General features: G+C 37.6%; 1 long non-coding RNA gene across 3 annotated transcripts in view; it reads right to left on the reverse strand.

The window, feature by feature from the left end:
• LOC141485747 (uncharacterized) overlaps positions 1 to 26,362 on the reverse strand; it is a 726,844-nt gene that overhangs the window by 529,907 nt on the left and 170,575 nt on the right. The window lies entirely within an intron of this gene.

The following is a 26,362-nucleotide window of genomic DNA, read 5'->3' on the forward strand; positions in this document are numbered from 1 at the left end:
ACATTTGACAGTTGCACAGACACCGATCCGTATTGATAGACATCATAAAACCGGCAACTGCGCATACTGCGTCGCATGACAACACCCATATGTCTAGTGTTTACAGTGTTCTTCTTCAACCAATAGATAGTTCAGCTTGTGACTCATAGGTGGCGCTAGGATTAGTGTTCACAGTGTCCTTCTTCAACCAATAGATAGTTCAGCTAGTGACTCATAGGTGGCGCCAGTGTGGTGTACTCGCGACGATGCATCTGGGTCACGTGACAATTTGGAGCGCTCTGATTGGACTCTGCCGTACGCGTGACCTTGAAAGGAACCAAAAATTGCAGAATGAACCTCCATAAGAAAATACATGGGGTTTTGATCTAGAAGCCCTGCTGCCTATATACTGATAACATCCATGTCTTTGAACTCAGTTGGAAGGTTAAAATTATTTTATGAACGGATGTTCTTCATAAAATTAGCTTCTAAACTCGCCCCTACATTTTTATATCGCAATAAGGAAACATTCTGTAAAGCTTACCCAATTTATGAATTTTTTACTCAGCTCCTTATCTCCCTATCCCTTCAAAAAGAAACTGGGTATTTTGGATGAATCTAACTTCATTGTTTTGAGCGTTACTACTTTCGTGTATCCACATTGCGTATACTATAAACATTGTTTATACTATACATTGTCACAGCCGGGTCTGTTGAATGAAGAGTGAACGAGGATTCTGCATCAATAATCGTCTGGTGAGTACGGGCTAGCGAGCGAGCGAACGTATGCTTGTTCGCGTTCAGGAAAGATCGAGAAGAAGGCGGTACATCAAAAGGTGCTCGCACAAAGTAAATAGATCAACTACGATTACGAACTTGAAGATATTCGCCCTGGTATGGACGAGACATCAATATGTCGAGCAAACACGAGCAAACATACACGAATGCTCGCTCATGCTCGCTTTTTGGTGAATACGCACCTTAAGGTGTGTGTATCCGTGCCGAGAGGATGAATGACACTGAGCCTATTGGCTGTCTCTACAGAACCTTCCAGATACCGGGCGCCCTCTCGTCGTAGCTTCGCCTCGTCACGGTAATGCGGGGCTCTGCCGTGATAGACCTTCTTTCCCTAGCTACTCGTGGGTCTTTTATGGACAGAGTAAACTTAAAAATGTTTTCTGACGCTGAGTCTACAGAGGAGATGAATGTCGAGCATACGACTCCAGCTGACCCCCCTGTAAATTCAGATCAGGAGCGAGAGCTTCTAACTATCCAACTCCTGATTCAATAACTGCTGATGGTACAGCTGATGGTGCAGCCAGGAATTGACTGAGTCGTCTCAAGAGCGGGGTACCTTATTAAACCGCCTCAGTTGCAGGAACAAACCCCCCATGAGCAGGTTAGCAATCGTTTGCGCTCAAGTGATGATCCACCAAAACCCGAGGTGAAAAAGACCTGCACGGTTGAATCTAAAGCATCGTCAGGTGTAGCTGACGTGCAAAAACCCTCATATGGGAAGGTTGTCGCGGGTATCAAGGTGGGAATCTTGCATTTCGATAATTCGACTACCTCATCAACGATGAAACAGCAGAGCATATACTTTGTGCCTGCCCCGCTGGCAAGCGAATCAGGTTTTTAGAGTTCGGCAGAGCCGTACTCTTACCATCTGACCTGAAAGACCACTCACCATACAAACTAATCGGCTTCGTTAAGAAGCTGGGTTTATTTGGTCGAGTGTGAATAGGTGTGAGTGACAATAAACCCTTGCGGGTTGCGATGGAGAGTCGAATAGACCCACTTACTTTGGACCTAACCTAACCTAACCTAACCCTATACAAGCATCTCTTCGAATCACCCAGTAGAACACATTACCTCACAAAAGACCGAACATTTTCCTGAAACCCTTCCAAATGACTGCAGAGGTGCTAAAGTGCAAGCATCGGTAATTCCATCAGAAATTAGCGAAGGGCCGGAATTTACCTTTCTCGCATGTATGCATTAATAAAGTTAGGTTAAAGGTACACGAAATTCTGGCTGAAAGCCCGTCTGCCGACAAGTCACGCTCCAGGGGACTGGATACGAAGTTTTCCGAACGAATAAATCACGGCCATTTGTCTGCCGGAGCCGTAATTACAATTAGCAATCACTTCATAATTTTATATAAACCACTTCAGACTAGAATCAACTGGAACGCAGGCGGCGACGGCGGTATTCAGATGTTCGGGGGCAGCGAAGCGGAGAACGGGATGCCCTGTGAAATATATTCAGTTTAATCGGTACTTTCGCAATTCCTCGTACATTACCATCATTATTACAGTATGTCTCAAAGCTTAACGATGATATGGAATACTGTTTTACTTTTGATTGAGGAGAAAAGCTGTCCCCTTCATAGAGGGATGTGCAACAGAAATAGATGATTATTATTTTATAAGAACGTTGGTATGTTGCAAAATAAATCGTGAGTGGATTGGCTGAAAGAAAAAAAATTCTGACCAGACTATAACTACATATTTGAAAATGGAACATTCCTTTTCTGAAAAACATTATATTCTTTTATTGAATACACAAATATCAATCGAAAGTATAAAGTTTATACGAATTCTATAAAAAATTGGGTGAATTTTCATTTTTTTTATATTTGAATTTTTTTATGTTGTTACCACTTTTATTTGTAACTAACGTTACTGCAATTTCGTTCTATAAGGACATTTTCAAACTTATACATTACACTAAAAATGATTGATTACATTAATCCTTATATAACACCACTGTAGGTAATAATAGAGGTACTTAGCTTAATTGAGTTCCTGAATTGTGTTTACTTGTGATAATGTGGATAGGCTACTTTGAAAACCGGCGAGCAAACTAGATCGATTTGATAATTTAACAGGTTGCACCCGCAATGTTCATGCTTATGAATTTCCAAGGATTTCAAATAATTGAGTTTACAACCCTTCCTTGCATAGTGCAAAGGGTTAGGTTAGGTTATGATATTTGTGATTATGTGCGAATGAATAATTGTAAACTCATGATAGAAGCAAAGTCGACAATATTCATTACAGTGTCATTAACAGCTTCGCGAGCAAAAAGGAACCGTAATGGATTCACACTGCGGAATATTGCGAATCAATCCACGGCAAATAAAGAAAAAATCACACGAGAGGAGTACTATTTTTGCAGTTTGTCCCTCGAGCTGATTACTTTTCTACTGATTGAGAGTGTAAATCTAGGGATGCCTCAGTTAACTTTTTTCAAGAGTCTTTTAATGATTGACAATGGTGAACTTATCATATACCTATATAGTATGTATTTATGAAATATACATTTTTCTGTTTTTTGTAATAATCTTGTTTTTCTGAAACAAAAAAGTTATATACAATAACCTAACACAGTATTTATCAATTCTAAGTTCGCCAGGTCAGCTAGAACCAAGTATTATAAGTAAATAGCCTATCAATATTCATCATCTTTGTGGAGATCTTTATTTTCCAGATATCCAAAAGAAGCTTTTTCTTGTATTCCTTTCATCAAAAATCACTCTATCCAATCAACAGTCGTTTCTGTAGAATAAAAAAAGCCGTTCACAATGATTCGTCTGTCAAATGTTGAAAATTTCCGAGTTTTACTACGTATTCCACCCCGATCGAGAAACCCTCGACCCGAAATTCCTCTCAGCATTAGTCACACAACGTTTAATTTCGAGCTGCCGGTTATAGAATCACAGATTTCCCCACCCGCTCCCCTTTCCAGTGGGAGCCCAAGAACGGTAAGTGCATTTGCTCGTTGTCTTTGCACGAAAGCATGAAATCATTCTTCGAACCGTAAAATTTTTAAAATGATTATAGTACACGCGGGCTGGATTGTGTACAGAAATCTCCGGATAAAAGTGGCCCGAAGAACTTGTTGACGATGCTAATGGATATTTGTTTGTAATGAGAAGAGCTCAAATTGCACCCTGTAGGGTGGAAAGTAATGAAAGAGGTTCTCTGAACCTCTGAAGATGATCACTTGGTAATCGTAACACGTGTCGAGGTGTTGAAAATAACGGTTTGCTGTTGGGATAGAACTCCAGTAATATTCATTACTACACCAAAGGTTCCAAACGGTGCATTACAAGTACCCTATAATATAACAATTTATGTTATATGTCTTTTGAAATATGTTTTTCCGTTAACCAGCTGTCGCACCCCTACGAACGACAACCCTCAGAACTCGAAACTTGTGCGAGCCAAGGAGTAACGGGGTCTTACCTTTCAACGTGTGATTCCTAACACGGGTTAGACGATAACAAGCAAAAATTGAGCGTTCAGCGAAAATTGAAGTTTGAACCATCGACTCACGCATTGGCCGATTGACTGAGTGAAAAAAGCACCCACGTCGAACCGCCCGGCTACCGACCGACTATATGAAACATATGACCTTATACCTACTCAATGACCAATAATTTCACCATAGTTCAACATTATGAAGAAAATTTCAACAACAAATCAAATGGTTATATAATAAACTAATTACAACTTTTCATATCAGACGGAAAGAAAATTCTATTTGCTCATTCAAGAAATTTTCAGAATTCTTAAATCTATTAATTTCTGAACACTAAAAAAGATTGTTGTCCTTTATTTTATTTCATTTTATTTATTTTTAGTACAATATTTTCTATGAAAGCATAGAACATACCTAAGCAATGAATGCTTGTGTCCTAGTATTCCAGTCTTTCATTTGGGTATCGTAATCTACTTTTTAAACAGTGCGAGTTTCGAAAAGTAATAATGATAATATTGAGTAGATGAATTAGAAATTCATCAAAAGAACTATTTTATATTAGTTGGGTTGGTTAGGATAGTGGGAAGGGGAAAATAAAAATGAATAAGTAATAAGTAATAGAGGAGTGTGTCGGACCCCGGTTGGACGGAGCTACTAGTATCCGAGCTTAGGACCCCGACCAGCCACTTCCGGGACCATATTCCCAATTGATTTGGCATGGTTGGCGGGGGCAGGTGTGCGACGCGAGCTCTCTCTGGCGAAAGAAGAGCTTAGTTAACTTGTACGAACGTTCGGTCGAACGCTGCCGATGGTCCTGTCTCTTGGTTAGCCACACTAAGTAGATGTAAGGAAGCAATTCCGGGTTCGGTGAGCGGGAGGAAGCCCTGCGAAATCCTGTTGGTGTGGGGTGAGGGGCGGTACCCGCAATGATTTCCCGAAAATCCACCCCTCCACACCCGATCGCATCCAACGCCAGGGTGCTGGGGGGCCGGTTAGGCCCCCCAGGCCCCCCGGTGCGGTCGTAACTATGACTCTCTTAATGATCAGTTGAAAATATAATTCAGTGTATTGTTTTAGAGCGTACTCCGCATACTCTATCCAGATCACTCTGTCAAGATGGTTGTTCTGATTATTGGAGTCATTGGTGGAATGATGTCTTCTCTACTCTCGAATCTTAAAATCATACCGGCTTGCCGCACTAAGGGAGAACTCTCAGCCGCACAGATGCAGAAGGCTGTCATTCTTGGCTCACTGCGCTTGCTCATGGCACATGATTCTCGGACCCAATGATCACTTACCCCACGGTGTGGGGAGTGGTCATTGGTTGATAATGCTGGCGCGCCCTCCCGAATGTATCGGGGCTTCGGGGAATAGGGCCTGACCAGCGCACACTACGGTGATAATAATAATAATATATTTTCATAAACATGATTGTGTAATACAATAAATGTATAAATAAATAAATGAATGAATATATGGTGAATATAACAGTTAACTCTCAAAAGGATATATCCTTGTGCGTGGGTTAAAAAATTTTAAGAAACTAGAATGTTTGATGAGCCTGAAAGTCCGCTTCGTGAACAGTCATCTTGATAACTTCCCGGAAAATTTGGTAGATGTTAGTAAGAAGCAGGGTGAGCGTTTTCACCAAGATATCAAATTGATGGAAAAACGTTACCAGGCCCGCTGGAACATCAACATGATGGGAGACTACCGTTGGTCACTTCACCGTGAAGCTCAACAAGCAACTCATCGCAGGAAAAGCTACACAAGAAACTTCAAAGGAAAAAGAGAAAGGAATTATAAACCAATTCCATGTGACTAATGAAACCTATATTACAACACTGTATCATTATTTCAAGTAACCTACTGTAAATAAAAAACATGAGAGTGATTTAACATAGTGTTTCATTAATTTTACCATATACCGTACAGATTTCAAATCATATAAAAAAAGTCAATTCTTCAAAAACTATAGGTGATACAAAAAACTAAGACCAGATTTGGATTCAGCACACAAAAATCTATAAAAATCGGCTATTAAAGTAAACAAAGTTTTCAAAAACATTGTGTTATCAACTATTCTGAATCCAATACAAGAATGCCACCAGAAAAATATATGAAGTATGTCGATTTATATCTGTGGACCACAACAATTTTGAAAAATCTATCCAAATTCTTTGACACACCAGCCCCGAAGCAATCGACCCCGCCACCTTCAATTACAAACTCTTTTTCGCAATTTCCATTTTAATCGAACTGCCAATTCTAATACATAAATTTTAATTTTTCCCATTCCATATTCGACGCACGAAATAAAATCCCGAATGAATTTCAATTACATAATTTTTGAATTAAATTCGCCAATGTGTAACGGCAATTCCGCAAGTTTTGATAAGCGAAACTACGGGTTATGCCAAATTTGTTTAGACGTTGAAACGTCAATTAACGTACGATCGAAAAGTGTAATTGAATCGAAATGTGTAACGCTCCAATGAATATATAATGACGTGTTCGTCGGATAATTCAGATACAGATTGAAACATTGATTCGACATGCGAGGTTGTGAATAGCGCTGTGCTGTACTGCAGATACACGGAGAACCAAATAAATTGTTTGAAGGTGGTTGACAATGTTTCGTGGTGCATTTCATTAGTTCGGACTTCCATTGTCTAATATGATTTGAAATCAATGAAAGAATCTGTAAAAAAATAAAAAAGATTAGCTGAAAAATAACAATTATATTAAGCAAACAAAACTGAAATTACAATGAAATAAAATACAAGCAACAACCAAAAATTTACAAAAAAAATAACTATTAACACGAGATGAAATTGAAAAATTATTAACAGGAAATGAAAAACATTAAAAATTAAAAGAAACCAAATTACCACACGACGTTTCGATTGTTAGTATATACAATCCCCTATTCCGTCTCTCCACTTCATCAGTTTTAGCGGAAGTTGACAGTTTGGCGGGAGTTGGTCGTGTTCCGCTTGATTAGAGGTTTCCATGTGTTGCGTATCTCTACGCTAGCTTCACTAAATGCGATGTTGGATAACATATATGCGGCTCCTTTGAATTTTCTCCTGAACCAATATTCCTCCTTGTGGATGATTTCAGCTTGAGCCCACTTGATATTATGTTGATGAGCCTAAACATGCTCTGCTATTCCGGATTCGCTGGTTTCTCCTCGCTGTGTGTGTTTCTTGTGCTCGGCAAAGCGAACTTTTAATGGCCTCTTAGTTTCACCTATGTATGATTCTCCGCACTCGCAGGGTATACGGTAAATGCAATTCTTTGAATTATATGGTCCGCGTTTGGTTGCCTGGTTTTCGTAAGACTGCTACGGATAGTGTTCCCAGATCTAAAGCAGGTTCTGACGTTATACTTGGAACCAATCCTTCTTATCCTTTCCAGCAATCCTCTGATATAGGGAAGTACAAGTACTGGTTGTGGCGGCTTCTCTTCCTTGTGGAGCTCTTGCTGTCTTCTAGCTAAAGCCTGTACTGCCATCACTTTGGAGTAACCATTCCGTTAACGGTCATTTTCAATGATGCCTAGTTCCTTTTCGAGACCTTCCTTTGTATTACAGAGCCCGATCCAATAGAGTCTTAATGATTCCTCTCTTAGTTGATTGATGATGGTTGGATTCCTGGTTCAGATAATGTCCTGTGTGAGTGGGTTTTCGATATACAGATGTTTCCCATTTAGTGTCGGTCCTCTTCACCAATTCCTCTAAGAATGGCAATTTGTTGTGAACTTCCTTCTCCATTGTGAAAGTGAAGAAGGACTTACATTGTTGCTGTGCTTCAGAAAAGTGTCTAGATCTGCATTCCTATGATTCCATATGATTCCTATGATTCCGTATCTCAACCACGTATCTCTCTGGATTTCATCAATGGCCAGAGTTGCAAACCACTCCCTATATAGATTGGTTACAACCGGTGGAAGTGGTGATCGTCACTTTAACCGGTTATATTAGACAATGGAAAATAATGGAAGTACCAACTAATGAAATGTACCAAATAAATTATATAGCGGTCTCAAGAGGAAAAAAAAGAGGAAAGAAAATCCTGAAATCTTTCAAATCATTCCTGTTAATAAATAATTACTATTTGGAAAATGTAGACTTTGTTAGTTGGAGTGATAGTCAACACTAATTTACAATGCAAGTTATAGAAATTATCGACTTTAATTAATAGATATAAATAATTAGTAAACAGAACAGTAAACAGAAATTTTTCATGATAATAAATTTAAAGATGGTGAGAGATAAACTTCTCCAACGTTCAATAGGAAATTTGATTGTTTGATAATGATACTATCAATAAAACATCGACTCTTTTTAAGGATAAATCACAAATAGTTTATAAATAAATAATGAGACTGATGGCGGAGTGTAGCTGTGGCCATCAAAACGCTTCAAAAGAGATCCATTATGGTGAATAAATCAATTATTTCAATTATTCAATTATTGGTTTCTTATTTGAAAACGACCTATTTTCCTTGATGAAGCATTTATCAGTTTGTTTGCAGATAAAAACGATATTACAGAATTTTTTCTCCGCATTTCTCCTAAAATTGAGTTCTGATAGCTTCTTGTCAAATTAGCTACTCATTACTACCAACTCAAACGAAACACAAATTACCTACTTCTACTCTCCTCCGCAGACCATCGCGAAAATCAAACAAACAAATTAATAAACAGTTAATTACTCGACAGTCGCCGCCTAAAAATCTCATTAACAAAATTATATATTTTTATTCGAGCTTCACCAACTCCCCACCGCCCTGCGGGGTAAAATAATTATGAATCTCAACCGTTCGGAGTCTGATATAATTAGAATTCTCGAGAGGCAGCTTTTTCCAGCCTTCTGTTTCTACGAAATCCTCGCTTTGATACGAAAAAATATAAACTTTTGAAGGGTTCCCCTCGAATATCCAGACCGTACTTCATTATGATACCTCGCGGAATGGAAAGGTTTCAGAGTTATGATTACGGATATTTTATTCATTTAGGTTTATGGAAACTTTGAGGAGTTACGCCGCTGAAGGGAAATTAAAGAAAAATTTTCTGGAGCGACGAAAAAGTTGCAAACTAGGAAAGAGTCAACCTGAATGAGTCATTTTATATTGAAAAAATAGTGAAATAACTCAACTTTAGTGTTCAGTGGGACACATATCTACGTCAAAATCGACCCCTTGTCAGCCACCCCCCTCACCATAACAACCTTCATGTCAATAATAGTCGAGTGACACCTTATTTGGAAAATATTTCACTTCAGTATCCATCCCTGTAACATGTGACAATAGGCAATATCAAAAAGAAAAATTAAATACTTTTGTTTGTTTAATTCGGAAGTAGAAAGTGAAACTAAAGAAAAATTCACCTCAAAGCTGTTCACACTGAGTACCATTAACTAATTGTATGAACGAATTTCTTGTTTCCCCCCTTACATTCTGAAGGATATTAGGTGTTAGTAGCCGACAGCACCTGGTGATTTTTTTCTTGAAATTATTATCTATAGAAGTTGGCTGCCTCTCGTACACATTTGATTTCAGCCATACCCATAAAAAAATCCAGAGGAGTCGAATCAGAAAATCTGGGTGTCCATTCTGTATGACCTTTCTTTCAAATCCATCAACCCGGAAGTTTAGTACCAATTAACTGTGGCATTAGTACTACGCAATAAGGACAAGCCCCATCTTTTTGTAAAACTATCGCATTTCGCAACAGAGGATCTAACTGGATGGCGTTGTTAATCTGTTTATAATCTGTTTTTCCGTTAACCAGCTGTCGCACCCCTACGAACGACAACCCTCAGAAGTCGAAACTTGTGCGAGCCAAGGATTAACGAGGTCTTACCTTTTTTACGTGTGATTCCTAACACATGCTTGGCATAAATTGATTATTCAGCAACCTGAAATGTCCTTGAGCATTTAGGTTTGCTTCCAAATATAAGTGTCGGTGAAAATTCGAGTAGGCTTCACCCGCCGATTTAGAAAAAAAATTGTTTGTACTTTCGTGTTTTGACGTGTTGATTACGAATCCGAAAAAAATTCAGAGCCCTCACTCATTTCCATACTTACAGCCCTCCAGAGTTACGAAAGTCACAACTGTTCAACCTTGCACAATAAAAAAAATATAAAAACTGGAGTGTTTATTCACCATATCTTATTCCACCTCATTTGAAATTTTTCAGTTCATTAATCAACATTTTTTCTACAAAAACTTCATTAATTGGCGAAACTGCTGTTTCCGAAATGTTAGGTATATAATCTCACAATGTGGGATCAACGAATCCATCGTCAAATCAAGTTTTCTATGAGAAAAATGCTGATTACTAAACTGAAAAGTGTCACAAAACAGGTAAAATACAGTGTGAATGTGATGTGGTGAATAAAATATATGTGAGGAATGGGCTGATTCTTAATGTTCCGGAAAAACTTTATCAAAAAAGTTTTACAAAAACGCAATACTTTTTCGCTATACAAAAGCTTCTTTAGGCGTATCTATACTTGAATACCTATAGACACGTCTAAAGAAGCTTTTATATAGGTTCAGTATAGACACGCTGCCTATATTTTTATACTATTGATAATTTTTTGTCTAATTTGCTTTTATAATGTCTTTCTGCACTGCTCTATAAAAATACTATAAAAGAACGTTTTTCCGGCAATGTGGAAAGCAGCATTGGTTACTCCAGTACCAAAAAACAACAATCCAGTAGAACTGAAAGATCTGCGGGCCATCAGTATCCTTCCTGCTTGCTCTAAAATAATAGAAAAAATTATAGAACAACATCTTCGCTCACACTTAGATAGTAATAAATTACTACCAACAGTACAGTCGGGTTTCAGGCGTGGTCACAGCTGTACTACAGCTCTACTGAAGGTAACCGATGATATTTTCAATGCGAGTGATCGAAATCATTGTACCGTCCTGGCTCTTCTAGATTTCAGCAGGGCATTTGACACCATCAATCATGAGCTGTTATTGTCGATCTTACACTACATTGGCTTGTCAGATGATTCAGTACTTTTTTTTCAAAACTATCTACACAATAGACGCCAGGAAGTTGTTCTTGATGGAGTACATTCCACGCCTTTGAATTCAAAAACAGGCGTTTCACAGGGATAAATTCTTGGCCCTCTCCTATTTACGATATACACCAGTCAATTAGTGAAATGCCTTCAGTATTGCAATGTACATCTTTATGCCGATGACACCCAAATCTATTATTCTTTTGAACCACACAGAGTAAATGACGCTAATAGGTGGATCAGTCACGATCTCGATACATTTTCATCCCTTGCTGAAAATATGTGCTTAATGAATAATACATCTAAGTCGAAATTACTAATATTCGGTCCAAAAAATCACAGAGATGTTGTAAAACAACAACTCGAAATTAGTATAGGTTCTAATGTATTGGAAATTGTGAAGGAAGCAAAAAATCTTGGGGTGACTATAGACAGTGATCTCCGATTTGATTCCTATGTGAATAAATTAATCCAGAAAGCTTACCTTTCACTCAAGCTGATTCACGGAAATCGAAAATTCCTCCCTAAAAACACAAAAATTACTTTGCGTGACAGTCTCGTTCTTTCATCTTTGAACTATGCAGATGTACTCTATGGACCATGCCTCACAATTAGGAACAAGAAAAGACTCCAAAAGATTCAAAACTCCTACCTTCGCCTTATTCATGGGGTACGTAGAAGGAACAGAACTCATCAAAGATGTCAGAAGTTGGCTCAATATGGAAAACCGAAGGTCATTACACTCAGCGTGTTTCTATCATAAGGTTATCTGCAATAAGATTCCGACCTATCTATATAATAAAATTACTTTTCAGACTGCCAGTTCTCGTAGCTGGCTGTGGAGGTTAAGTGGTAGAACAAACATGTAGTGTTCTACACTGCAGTTTTGAACTCCGCCTTTTGGATGTTATATTGTATTTCACCCAATAAAGACCATTATTATTATTATTATTATTAACTAGTCAGACGACATTACATTGTTTTCTAATGAGTGCAATATCATATCCTGAATGGCAGAAAATTGCTAGCTCGTCTATGACAGATACAGAAAATGATTTTTCAACTCCAAACTCGGTCTGAAATGAAAAAAAAAAAAGTGGTTTCATTTTCGAAACTAACAATGCTGTTGAGACACACCAGAATATTCCTTCGAAGAAAAACAACATCGCTATCAACGAATATATAAAGTTTCTGAGATATTTATCGATAAGAGATAAATATATAGTGCACACATTAATCCACTTCGTAAGATACTAAATCAAATGTGCTACGCCCCTTTATAGAAACGTGAATACTATGCTAACGTTTTCAATATTCAAAAACGTACTCATAGGATTATGAAAAATTTTATTTTCACAGGTCTGATGTGAAACTTCTCACATTTCCTGGGATTCATATCTATGAAAATATAAAATTAATGTTTAAGATCAGTATTTCGAAAACTAATAAGCATCTACCCTAAACAGTGAAAATTGAAGAAACAATTATGTCAATCACACAGCCCCTAATCAAAAACAATGAAACACTTTCGTAAAAGTAATCACTGAAAAAAAATATGTATTCAAATGCAAGCTCATGTATTAGACATATCAGTGTCTAGTTTTTTAAGAACTTGCACATTTTTACGTATATAGTACAATAAAGTTATTATTATTAATAATATTACCTCTTGATAGTTCGTTTGAGAGCCCATTTTTTGTTCTGGTGTTGAGAATGTGTATTCAATAGATTACCTCTTGTTTCCATTCATATGCCCGAATATCAGCCGCCATATTCAGCAAAAAAATGTTTCATATCTGAATGAGTACCAAAAAATTTGCTACTATTCGCAGTTGATGACAGCTTAGTTCATATATTGAAAAATAAATAGGTTCATCAGAATAATCCTGGAAATTTTTAGACCTTTTTGGTAGCTATGACTACATAGAATATGTATATATCCAAGGTCCAATGATTTTATTGGACCCCACAAGACATATATAGGTGTATCCTTTTCGAAGCTCTGGTCCATCAGATATATTCCTTACAGTCGTAGGGGGCTGTAGAGAATCAATAATTCCTCAGAGCCGTAGGGGACTGTGTGGTATGATCAAGTTGTTAGAAACTCAAGTTTCTAAATGCACAAAATGGATGTATGTATCCATTCTATTGTTGTAACCAAATACAGGTATAGCCTCATCAACATTATTTTAGAAAAACAACATCTGGGCTGAAAAGTAACAAGCCTAAAAAAGAAAACGCTTTTTTTTTGTTCAAAATTGGCTTTATTCATCAACGTAATCTCCATCAAAAGCCACCCAATCATCCCAGCGCCACTCTAAAGCAATTTTGCCATCGTTTTCATTGATTTGTTACACTGTGCATAGAAAACGGCCCAGGCGAAGTTCTCTGGCTTACAGAGACAGGCTCGTCTAGCCATTACTGGTGCCATCAGTACTACACCGTCAGCGGCCTTCTAGATCTACCTCCTCTCCACATTTTTCTAGAGAGAGAGGCTAGATGGACTGCATATAGACTTGTGTACATTGCCAATTGCACAAATCAATAATGCAGAGTGCAACAGACTGTTGGTTAACACTGGAAGTCACAGCATTATGAAAATGACCTCTGACTTTATGCCTCCAACTGTCAACTACGAACTGCCTTATGAAGTACTGTTTCCGAGTAGAGAGGACTGGATCCTCCAGGAGAAGAAAATATTAAGAGCAGATAGTTGTTGGTTCACAGATGGTTCAAAGCATCTTTCCGGTTCTGGTGCAGGGGTTTTCAGTCGCAGACCCAGGACAGAGATATGAACCTGCCTAGGAACATATGCGACTGTATTTCAAGCGGAAATGTATGTTATTGAATTGTGTGTGGAGAGATTGACAGAATTCAACCTCATACACAAGTCAATAAAAATATTATCGGACAGTCAAGCGGCGTTGAAAACTCTTGGCTCCTGCCGAGCAACGTCAAAATTGGTAGCCAATTGACAAAAACGACTCTCCTCGATTGAAAGACTTAACAGATTGTGTCTGGTCTGGATTCCTGGCCATACTGGCCTAGAAGGCAATGAAGCTGCTGACTCACTTGCGAAGGAGGGTGCTGCAAGTAGCTTCATCGGACCAGAACCTGTCATTGGCATCGCTTCAGGCTTTGCCAAAGAAATATTGACACCTGGATGGCAAGAAGATTTATTGACATCTGGCAGAATCTGCCAGAATTGGCTCACTCCAAGGCGTTTATTCACTCTTCGAAGCTTGATACCAAACAGTTGTTAGAGTACAGTGGGAATGAACTACGTTGTCTAACAGGCCTTCTTACAGGTCACTGTCATCTGAATCATCACATGCAGAGCCTCAGACTGTCCGAAGACAATATGTGTCGCCTCTGTTTGGAAAATGATGAAAGAGCAGAGCACATACTTTGTGCCTGCCCCGCTGGGGACCGAATCAGGTTTTAAGAGTTTGGCAGAGCCTTACTCTTACCATCTGACCTGAAAGACGACTCACCATACCAGCTAATCGGCTCCGTTAAGAAGCTGGGTTTATTTGGTCGAGTGTGAATAGGTGTGAGCCACAATGAATAATTGCGGGTTGCGGTGGAGGGTCGAATAGACCCACTCACTTTGAACTCAACCTAACCTAACCTACACTGTGCACTGTCTTAATGAAGCAGCACATTCTTTTTCTTCAAATGGAGTCATCTTTTCGCAATTTCGCTCTTCAAACGCACCAATAGCGCTATTTGATACTCACCGTTGATTGTATTTTCCTTCTCAAGATAGCCGATAAATATCACACCGTGCACATCCCAAAATAACGAGGCCACAACCTTACTAGCCGATCGTTGTGCTTTCGGACGCTTTGGACGAGGTTCACCAGTTGCTCTTCACTTAGATGACGATCGTTTTCATTCCGGAGATATCGACGCAAAAATTCCAGTTTATTTAAAATCTGTTTTGAAATGTGTTTTTCCGTTAACCAGCTGTCGCACCCCTACGAACGACAACCCTCAAAAGTCGAAACTTGTGCGAGCTAAGGATTAACGAGGTCTTACCTTTTAACGTGTGATTCCTGACACGGTTCCACGGTATGTTCCAACATGATCAAAAACTGCTCAGAACAATGAAGAAGTGATTTTGGTCAAGTGAGCTCTCGCGGCACCCACTCTGAACAGAGCTTTCTCATAGTTAAATGATAATGCAATATAAAGCCAACACGCTTTGAATGTACTTGCACTTTGTCGTCTCTGTCGTTTTTCACAGTTTTCTACCAAAACCATGGTGTTCGTCCAGTAGCAAATCTACTTGTTCAATAATGTAGATCAGTGAAGTAACCCCCACATTATTTTTCATCGATGTTCAACTATTTATTTCTGTGTCACAACCTTCTTTCTCAGTCATTTTGATGAACTTCCTGAAAGGGTTATAAGAAGAGTGACACTAAGTGTGATCTAGTACAATTTATAAGATCGTTCCACAAGATATGTGATGAAATTGGCCTGTCCTTGATGAAAACCTATGATGTTTTCAAGTAACACTTTATTATGAGATTTTCACAACAGTTTACAAAACTCCAACACGTGTTTCACTGAACTGCAGTTTTGTAGTGTTATTTGAATACCACAAGGTAATGTTTTCACGATCTTCTATAGGTCTTGTGGTAGAATTACCTCTTCTAGAATTGTTCAGTATTCTTAGAAATGTAATTCACCATTGCTTCGATCTTCATTCAAGTTCCTCCCAAAACCCTCTGAACTTCATCATTGTGCAAGAAATTCGTATGAACAGAAAGATAAGTAATTCGAAGTTGCTCCCTACTCGGCGAATTCACGTATCAGTTTTATCAAACTTGCAAAAGTGGTAGACAGAACGGTACGTGTTTTATGAAAGTTGAGAAATACATAGTAGATACATTTCATTTCTCCAGAGCAATAACGCATAACTGCCGCCCGTCGCGTATGGAATTTCCTCGCGAAGCGAAACAAAACTTTGTTTATAAATACGGAAAACTTGGCAACAAACAAGATATTTGCGGAAATATTTACGGGCCAGCGAGTATGCGGAGCGAGTAGCAGGTCTCCGACCCATCGGCGGAAATCAAGTTCAAGGATCTTGACTCGATTTGGACAACGAATTTATTCGTTGGACGTTTTTAGTGATTTAGGTTTTTGTATTTTTTCATGAAAACTTTTTCATGTCAACATCTTCACATCTAATTATTGTGGTGTGAACCAAAAACGTTTAAATATCTGAGCGAGTGGTTGACATCTTCAGAGATGCCGGCGAAACGTCAGGAAAACATTCTAGTAGACGACAGTCTAAAAACAACAAACAGTTTCAAAAGCGTACATCGAAATAATAATTGATTTTATTGACAAGAAGTGCTAGCTATAAGTACACAATAAAAAAGGTAAAAGAGAAATACATGCTATTGTCTTCATTATAGTCAAAAGGCAGAACTCAGGTTCTATCACTATCTCCAGAGTGACGCAGGTAGATAAATGATGTTTGTATGTCAACTTCAACTGGTCATCTATGGGCCGTGAACTTCTATTCTTCACAACATTATTTTTTTTATGTTTTGATAAAACAGGGAAAACATAGTTAGCCAAAATATCAAACAGTGTGCATCATTATGCAGTTATGCTAAAAAAATTCAACTCATCCCTAAGACGGTTTAATGATCTAAACATGCGATTCTAAAGACAAACCATGATTCAACAATAATTACGAGCAAGCAATCAGGAAAAATCACTCGGTATACCCTCAGTAAGATCCAAAATGATATATATATATATATATATATATATATATATATATATATATATATATATATATATTACTTTCCAACAATAGCTTATTAGACAAATTCTGCAGCTCAACATCAATGAACTGTTTGATGCTGAATTAACATATCACCTTCATTTTTTTAATGAATAAAGAAAATTGCATCAGTGTTTAGTAGGTTCTTTAATCTGTCCTACAGGAAAAAGATCTTGTGAGACTTGTCATGTTCAATCTAGACCGGATGGCCAAAAAATCTCCAAATGGGTATATACTAGTTGATTTACCATCTGACATAATGAAACATGCAGAAGTATATTAATCAACATACTTAAATATTTCCATAATGCTTGACCATCTAAAGTGATCATCAATATGGTTTCGGAAAGCAAAGTTCAACAAGTGAGGTTCTTTTATATGTCACCCACTTTTGAAGTAGTGTTGGTAATCGAGAAATAGTTTTGAGTGATTGCACATGAACTTTAAAAAAGAAACAGTATATCAACGAGTCTGACAAGAGGATTTTCTAATTAAATCTCATTATCTTTGTTAATACTATTTTACGGATTTATTGTCCGAGATTTTCAGATTTATATGTCAGACGTTTTGTCTACTACTGTGGAAGATACTATCGAATGTACAAGTAGTGCTCTGAGGACAAACTGAGCACTTGGATAGTCTACACCACAGTTGTAGACGAAATGTTCGTGGAAGTTTACACTCATTTCATTGTCTTTGTTCGTGGTTTTTCAGATTTCTCAAAGGAAAAACCTTTATATTTTGGGGTTGACAAAGGTTTTTTTGAATTTCACCGATCCTATGCCTGCTTTACATAAATGATGTTCTCGATTCGATATACCAATCAACATCTTTGACAGTTCTTCAAACTGCATGACCGACCAAAACTAAACAATGAATCAGCAAATGAAGTAGCAAAACAATATTTTCAACAGACATCTGGCAAATATTGTTCAGAGGTGATTCCCCAATCTTCTGGAGTTCAAAGCACCTGTTGTGAAAATATCTAGAATTAATATATCACCAGAGAATTCAATATTCGTACTGGAAGTCGGAATGAGCAGAACTGAAAGTCCGACTCATTAGGGAAAATTGGTTATGAGTGAGGAACTGTTGAAAAATCTGTTGAAATCTGTTATCCAGCTGTCTCTTCCTGTGAAAGACAACCCTCAAGAGTCGAAATTTGTGCAAGCTACGGATTAACGAGGTGTTGTCTTTTAACGAGCGATTCTTGGGAGTATCTAGATCCAAGCAATCTTTTGATAAAACTTACAATAGAATGTGAACGAGAAAACCTTTTTTGATTGATCCCAATCAGTGATTTTCCTTGCGTTTTGGTAGAATATGGTATGACAGTAGCAACAGCAACAAATTTTATCGGTGGTCTACGAGAAAAAAGTTTGGGAACCTCTGATTCATATGAGCTATTATATTGATCCCCGAGCTTTTGAAATATTATCAGTTACTGTATATGAGTAAGTAGACATTGAACTATAACAGAAAATGGTTCCAATGTCTAAAATCTGAAAAAATGAAACTATGTTTTTCAGTGGCTGTAGACATAGCACACATTTTCAGGGGAAATAAAGGAAAGAATAAGCCCTCATGACCTCGAAAAAACCTTCAGTATTTCTAGTGTATATTAATTGTCCAACTAGTTATCGGCTACAACCTGATATTTATAAATAATACACCCCCAATTTCGACCCAGAAAATCGATTCATTTTCAAACTCTGAAATGAACCCTATGTCAATATTTCAGTCGAATTCAATCAAGTCCGCGACCAATAAACAACTTTATCAGAAACAAATATTTGAGTTCATCGCAAGTAAATAAAACTCAGGCAACGAATAATACAAAGAAACGAATGAAAATATAAAAGAAAGGTATACACGAGACGCCTAGGCTCTGGGTCAGAACCATTCTTCCACATATTCTGTTATGAATCCAATATCGTTCGATTCATTTCATTTTATATGGTTTTTTAGTGTTGCCGATCCTACAGAAAACGTATCGCTGAAAATAAGGGTAGAGGTTCAATACACATGAAAAAAAAAATGATTGAATTTGAACGATGTGAACAGATTTCTACAAAATGAACAGGTTCTGGAAATATGCTAATAAACACCATTCAATCCCACTGCTGTTAACGAAGGTTTCGAAATTGAAACGGTGCTCTGCATCAGTGATGATTTTTTTAAATTTCATACCTACATCATTCTGCTAATGAAGATTAATAAGATTTTTGTCTCGATGTTTTTCAAATAGTTATAGAAAACCAAAATTGTAAAACAATAAAGAGAACGTAATATGCAACTTTTTATCAACAAGTTTTCGCAGACACTATACAAAACTTCAATGAGCATTACCAGCAAAATTCTTGTGATGAATACAAAATTAATCAATGAAGACAAGGAGAAAGAACAATTCACCTCAAGTTTCTTAAGATAATTCCTGCACACGGAAACCTGTTCCTAGATACTGTTTTGTATAGTCGGAGTAAACGATATTGTGTACTCTTAAAGTTGGCGGCACCCTCAAAAGCCAACGAATACATAGAAATGAACCGGCTGCGAAATAGTCTACGTGTACTGTAGAATTGGCGTTTCGTATTGGATAATTTTTAATAAACGAGTTTGATGATTGGCTGCAGAGTCATAAGATCAAATTTGAAGTCATGTTACGGTGACGAATAGAAATTGTGGAATGCGGGGATGGTTATCGCCGTCGTGTTCAGTTCAGGAACTGATCGCGATTTGAGTGTTGAAATTCGATATTGTTGCGGTTGAAATTACTTGAAATTTTTGTTATCTGTTTAAAATGTGGCGTCCTTGGACAAGTACTAATAGTAATAACGAGTGTGATAACAACGCAGACTTTTTTCAGTGTGGTGATTCCAGTAGCGATGGTGAACAATGCAAAAAAGAGATACCAGTGAATAAGATTCGGATGCATTTGAGTATTGAAACACAGAGAGTATGTTTCAATGTATATAAGAATCTATATCTCAAGTTTGGTTTCGAGGGAAAAACTATTACAAGCAACATTAGATTTGACCAAAATTCCTTTCTCAACTGTACGTGAAATAGTCAAAAACAAACCTTATGAATGCAAGACGCGATTTGATACAGGATTACCAAAACATTTACGACAATATACGACTGTTACAAAAGCAATGAGATTCCTACAACTGAAATCATGAGGAAGAAATTGAATACATCCGGCCATAACGTGAGCTTCTTTGACATAACTCTTTAGAATTGGATAAAAAAACTAGTATTTAGATTCAAAATAATAAACAAATATCAAGCAGTTATAGAAAGCAGAAGAATAGTGAAATTGCGTAACAAATATTCAGAACAAATAACTGAATATAGACAAGAACAACGCCAAATTTTTATTTTGACGAAACTTGGTATGACACTCATGACACAGTTACGAAAGGGTGGACTGATAGTTCGAGAATATGTGCGCCTCACATGCCTGCAAACAAAGCATCGCGGAGGAAGTAAAGGATGAGTTCCGAATTTTTCGAAACTATGTGGAAAAAACTTGAGGGCTGCAATGTTGACTATGATAAAAACATGAAAGCTATTATTTTCAAGGAATGGTTTGAAAAACACATGGGCATGGAGAAACAGTGATGAAGAAATAGTTTTCTTTTATGAAGAGACAGAGGTGAATAGGAAACTTTATTTTATGACCACGCTTTTTTCACACGCAGCTGACGCTCCAGTTGGAATATTTAAAAATCGTTTCTTATTGCACATCTACAACATAATACGAACCAACATACAAAATTTCAGCCTCTGAAATAGGGGTACGGAGAAACCTAACACAAAATACCTTCAAAAACATGGAATATAAGTACTTCGTTGTTAAGCACCTCGAATTCTACCCACACGCTGTATCAATTTCTTGTCTGTATTCGCAATTCGCTCCATTTCAACCAGTTTCGCCGCTTAATGGAGAGCCAGTTATGAGCAAATTGTTTCGCTAAATAGAGAAAAGCGTTCCGACGACGAGCTCTCGGGCGACAATACAAATTTGTCTGGCAAATATGTGGATAGCGCGACGAGCTTGACTCCATCGCAAATTGTATTTCCATTACTTTCACGGTATTATCGAATAATAGTCGACTATTTGGATACCTAACACATTGGGGCTCCCCCACGAAAAGAAATGAAGTGTGAGGAACAGGCCAAAATGGTGAGTTGGAACATGTTTGTGAATTGCGGATAAACGATGCAGAATAAAATGTAATTTTGAACAAGAATACAAAGACTACGAAGAGTAACTATAGTATTAATAATAATAATAATAATATGAAGAATAATGATAATAATGATTATTGGAGTCCTTGGTGAAATGATGCCCTCTCTACTCTTGAATCTTAAAATCAAACCGGCCTGCCGCACTAAGGCAGAAATCTTAGCCGGACAGCTGCAAAAGGCTGTCATTCTTGGCTCACTGCGCTTGCTCAGGGCACATGATTCTCGGACCCAAGATCACTTACCCCACGGTGTGGGGAGTGGCCGTTGGTTGATAATCCTGGCGCGCCCTCCCGAATGTATCGGGGCTTCGAGGGATAGGGCCTGACCAGCGCATATTTCGGGAAAAAAAAAATAATAAGTCCTTGAGGGTGGTGGATGAGTACACGCATGCTATCGGTATGGAATTTGAAATAGACAAATGTGCAATAGTCCACCTGAAAAGAGGACGATGCGGGGACTACGGAGAGAATGTGCAGCTCGTAGATGGAAGCATACTACAGCATTTGGATGCCGTTTACTTACCTCGGGGTGGAACAACGCCACTCACAAGAGGTAACAGCAGTGAAGAACTCTCAACGCGGCGTGTATCAGCACAAAATTCGACAAATCTGGTGATCGGAACTGTCGGGGAAGAACAAAGTTGCTACAACAAAATTGCTTGTAGTTTCAATCTTACTCTACTTGTTTGGAGTAGTGAAGTGGACTCGGGAGAAGCTGTATCAACTCGACGTGAAGACCCGAAAATGGTGCATCTCTACAGAAGTTTGCATCCCAAATCGTCCGTTCCACGGTTGTAATTCCCCCGAAAACAGGGAGGCCGTGGACTTTTGATTTTGGAGTGTCTACATGACAGAATGGTACTGGATGTAGTCTATAAAGTCGTCAGAAGTTCGGATCCCCTTCTCTGCATGGTCCGTGACCATGAGAGATTAGGAATTGGAGCATTTTTTAGGGCATCTGCCTGAGCAGCTGATGAACTCGGTTTAGTATCGACACTGACAAGAGGTCGTCTTCAATAATATTGAAAACCTTGGCTTATCAAAGCGCCTGACTTAGTATCCACTTTGAACGGGGAAATCGATCTTTGTTTCTTAGGAAACAAATTCGATGAAAATATGGATACGTTTTCCCTTGTTAATTATACCAGCTGCTGATTTCAGCATGACAGGACTCCTTCCACACAATAAAAGAGCAGTTTGCGAATATTCACACCGAATTAAGATTTCCTAATAGATGGTTAGGAAATTCTATCCAGAAAAAAATATTCGTCTTATTGAAGACTCAAACATCACAAGCAACCTCAATAGTCGCTAAGAAATTTTCTTCTAAAGAACTTACACATGAAGTGTTCGATTGACTCTCGATCGATTCCAGCCATTATTATTAGCCATTATTATTATTGTGGTAGAGCGCCGATCGCTGGATATTCTAGGGATTTTTCTGCAGTTCTTATGCATCTTCATTGTACCGCGTTCTTAGCCAACCTGCAGATTTTGACCTACATATTCACTATTTCATCTGCAAGAAAACAGAAAATAGAACTTGAAATGAAAATTATAAAGAACGGACGAAAAAAAAAATAGTTTTAGAGCTCGTTTGAGAAAAACCAACCCTTGAACTGTTCACGTCTTACCAGAAAATATTGCTAAAACCACAAATGAAATCACATTTCGCCCTGCGAGTACTTAATCTAATACGAATTCCCAGTTAAACTTCCGGAGTTTCAGACTGACGTTCAGTGGCATTCATCATCCATACACTTGGTAAAAACAACACCAACAACTACAACAAGAATTAACTCCCTTCTTCGCTCTTCCGCCTTCTCGCGGGAAAACAAAAAACTATGGAGCCGTCCGCTTTAATTTATAACATCAACTTCTTTTAACGGTAACACCCTCCTACACAGCGAAACTCATGTTGATGAAGTTCCGCCGGTAAAAAATGCCTTGTATGGCTCGTTAAAAGTTTCGAGGGGTAATCCCTTTTGGGCGGTGGAAAACTTATTAAAAAAGTTATAGAACCGGTACGGAAAATTAATATTACTAATTCTAATTCCGAATGGAGGAAGTGTAGTTTGACTAATTGAAGTTTCGAGTGGAGGATACTATCGCGAATATAATAAACTCATTTACGGGGTGCTGAAGATTTAAATGGTCGGGTTGAATCCTACTTTGTTTTTCATCAGTGGAAATCATGATTATTTTGGTGTGGTTTTCATTGAATTTTGTTCCACTTTCCTATACTTCCCTACTCAATAACTTTGAATATTTTCAAAATCGTTTCAACTTTCTGCTAGTATCCCTACATCGACTGCCAATATGTGTTCTCATAAATAAAGTTTGTCCACAACATATCGAGAATTTTTAAATTTCACTGGTTTGGAGAGTCTGATTGTCAATTCTGTTTCATTACGTTAGTATATATATATATATATATATATATATATATATATATATATATATATATATATATATATATATATATATATATATACGCCCTTGAAGTATGATGAAATCAAGATACATAGATCCTGCTATGATCACTTTGGAGCCCTTCGCCATGTAAAATATTTTGTCAAAAACTCTCGATCTATTTATGATCACAAGAGTTTTTTTTGATAATCTATTATTTGTATGAATCAAACACCAAATATTTCTATCAAGGTTCTCCCATGTACTACAACCTCCACACTATCTGTGGTTGGAAAAATTATAAATTTTAGTATATGAGGTGAAGCACTACGATGAAAAATTTGTTACAAAACTCGTAAGGTATTGAAAATGATAAAAACTAGTAACCTGTAATCAACCTGTAAAGATGAAAATTGGGAGTTTCGCATGAGACGATTAATATCGGAGATATTCAAAAAGAAACGAAATTCTTCAATTCTCTCTTATTAATTTTCTAACATGAGAAGGTACTGAAAAACAAAAAACTTTGCCGCTACTTTTCAAGGTGAATAAGATGGCGTTTACAAATTTTTTAAGGAATGTTTCGTCTACGAGAAACCATCACCAATGTTAATTTCATCATATTCGTTTATTTGCAGATTTTATTTTCATCAGTTCTGTAGACTTCTTATCTTAGACTCATTGTAAAGAAGTAAATTTTGACAACAGCCTGAATCTGACTCGGAGGCATAATTACTTTTACTACAAATTTGCAATCTACTCTTAAATGGTTACATTACAGAAAAAACAACAAACAATGAATAATTGAGCATTATTTTTGACCAGCGGCTCAAACAACAAACTCACGTTGGTTATGTAACAAAAAAGGTTCAGATAACTAGTACACAAATTTTGAAATGTGAGATATATCGTGAATAGAAAAATTTCAAAATTCTATACAATTCCTTAGTTGAATCAATAATGAGGTATTGAAGTATTGCATGAAATTTGGAAGTTATTGAGAGTATAAATTTTTGGCATATTTTGTTTAATAATTTTCTACAAATATTCAAATTTATAACTAGTTTTCATTAATAAATTAACATTTTTGAATATATTTTTTATTTTTATTCATTGTTTTATTATTTTCATTATCAGTAATTACTGTGGTTGATTTCAAGACCGAGACAATAGACTTATAGTAGGATGAATAAGATACATATGTTTCAGAATGAAAATTAGAAAGATATCTAGAGAAAACTGCATCGATTGTTTTTCCATGTCTTGTGGTAGGCTCATTTCGGTTGTTATTCATTTGTGGTTCTAATTTATCTTGTAGAAAATTTACCAAGAGTTGTCCATCTTCGGACGTGAAATCAACATCGAAATCACCTGCTAAAATTAGTGGAAACGTACGATAGTTTTCTCCTAATTCTTCAGAACCCACTTGACCGTAAATGTATGCTCGCACCTCTCTCTCTCTCTCTTGCCCCTAAACTAATATACGAAAAGTAACTCTCTCTCTTTCAATCTTCACTGACCTCCCTCTCATCTTCCGTTCACCTCGACAGATCACACTTTCCGTAACGCTCTCGTCGAACATTCACCAGCTTACTCCCCAAGTCGAGCGCGCGTAAAAAAGTTTCACTTCAAAAAAAATGCAAAAATGTTGATTTTTGATTTAAGGGCGACATCTTTGTATGACAACCTGAACGGTCATACCTCCCATCCCGAGCTTTGATGACCATCACCGAATAGGGAAAGTTCTGAGTGTGACACATTAAAAATGTTATTTTATGAGGAATTTACCAATTTGTCATTTCTTCATTTTGATGCTCTCTTGGTGGAAAAACAACTGTTTCGTATTTCAAATTAGGAAAGATACATATAGTGGTACTACCCTCGACAGGAAGCTAACATGGAACTCTTACCTACAGAGTAGAGCAAAAAGAGCAGATACGGCTTATTAGCAATGTCGGAGGACAGTGGAACGCACATGTTGTCTTTCACTTCGTGTGGTCACCTGGATCTACACTGCAATAATGAAATCTATGTTAACGTACGGAGCCACTGCATGCGGACCGAAAGCAACAAGGAACGGCCATCCAAAAATTATATCGAATACAGCGATTAGCACATGTTTGAACATCACTGGAGCCATGAGAACAAAACCTACCGCGGCAATGGAATTGATTACTGGTCTGACCCCTCTGGACCTGTACGTTAAGGGGTTGATTGAGGATAAGCCTATGGCTAGAAGAGCTTACTGCGCAACCTCTGCTGCAGGCAGCCAGTGATGCAATTGAACCCAGGTTTGTGTTTAATAAACCCTACAAAATACAAATAAAACAGAACACAGAGTCAGATGCTACAAATGCAATACGCATATATACAGACGGCTCAAAAACCAAAGAAGGCTCAGGGTGTAGAGATTACTCCAGATCACTAAGCCTAAGGATTGAGTGGGAAATGGGAAAAGTACCAGCGTGGTTCAAATAGAACTGGCTGGTATCTCAATCGCCACAAAATAAATAACCAGGAAAGGAATTTCTGGCAAAAACATAACAATCTGCACTGATACCAAACAAGCCCTATTAGCCTTGAACAGACAACGTAT

The sequence above is a fragment of the Leptinotarsa decemlineata genome, unplaced genomic scaffold (genome assembly GCF_025532065.1).
Source record: "Leptinotarsa decemlineata unplaced genomic scaffold, Ldec_3_MD MMD2_tig00026330_RagTag_RagTag, whole genome shotgun sequence".
Taxonomy (NCBI): domain Eukaryota; kingdom Metazoa; phylum Arthropoda; class Insecta; order Coleoptera; family Chrysomelidae; genus Leptinotarsa; species Leptinotarsa decemlineata.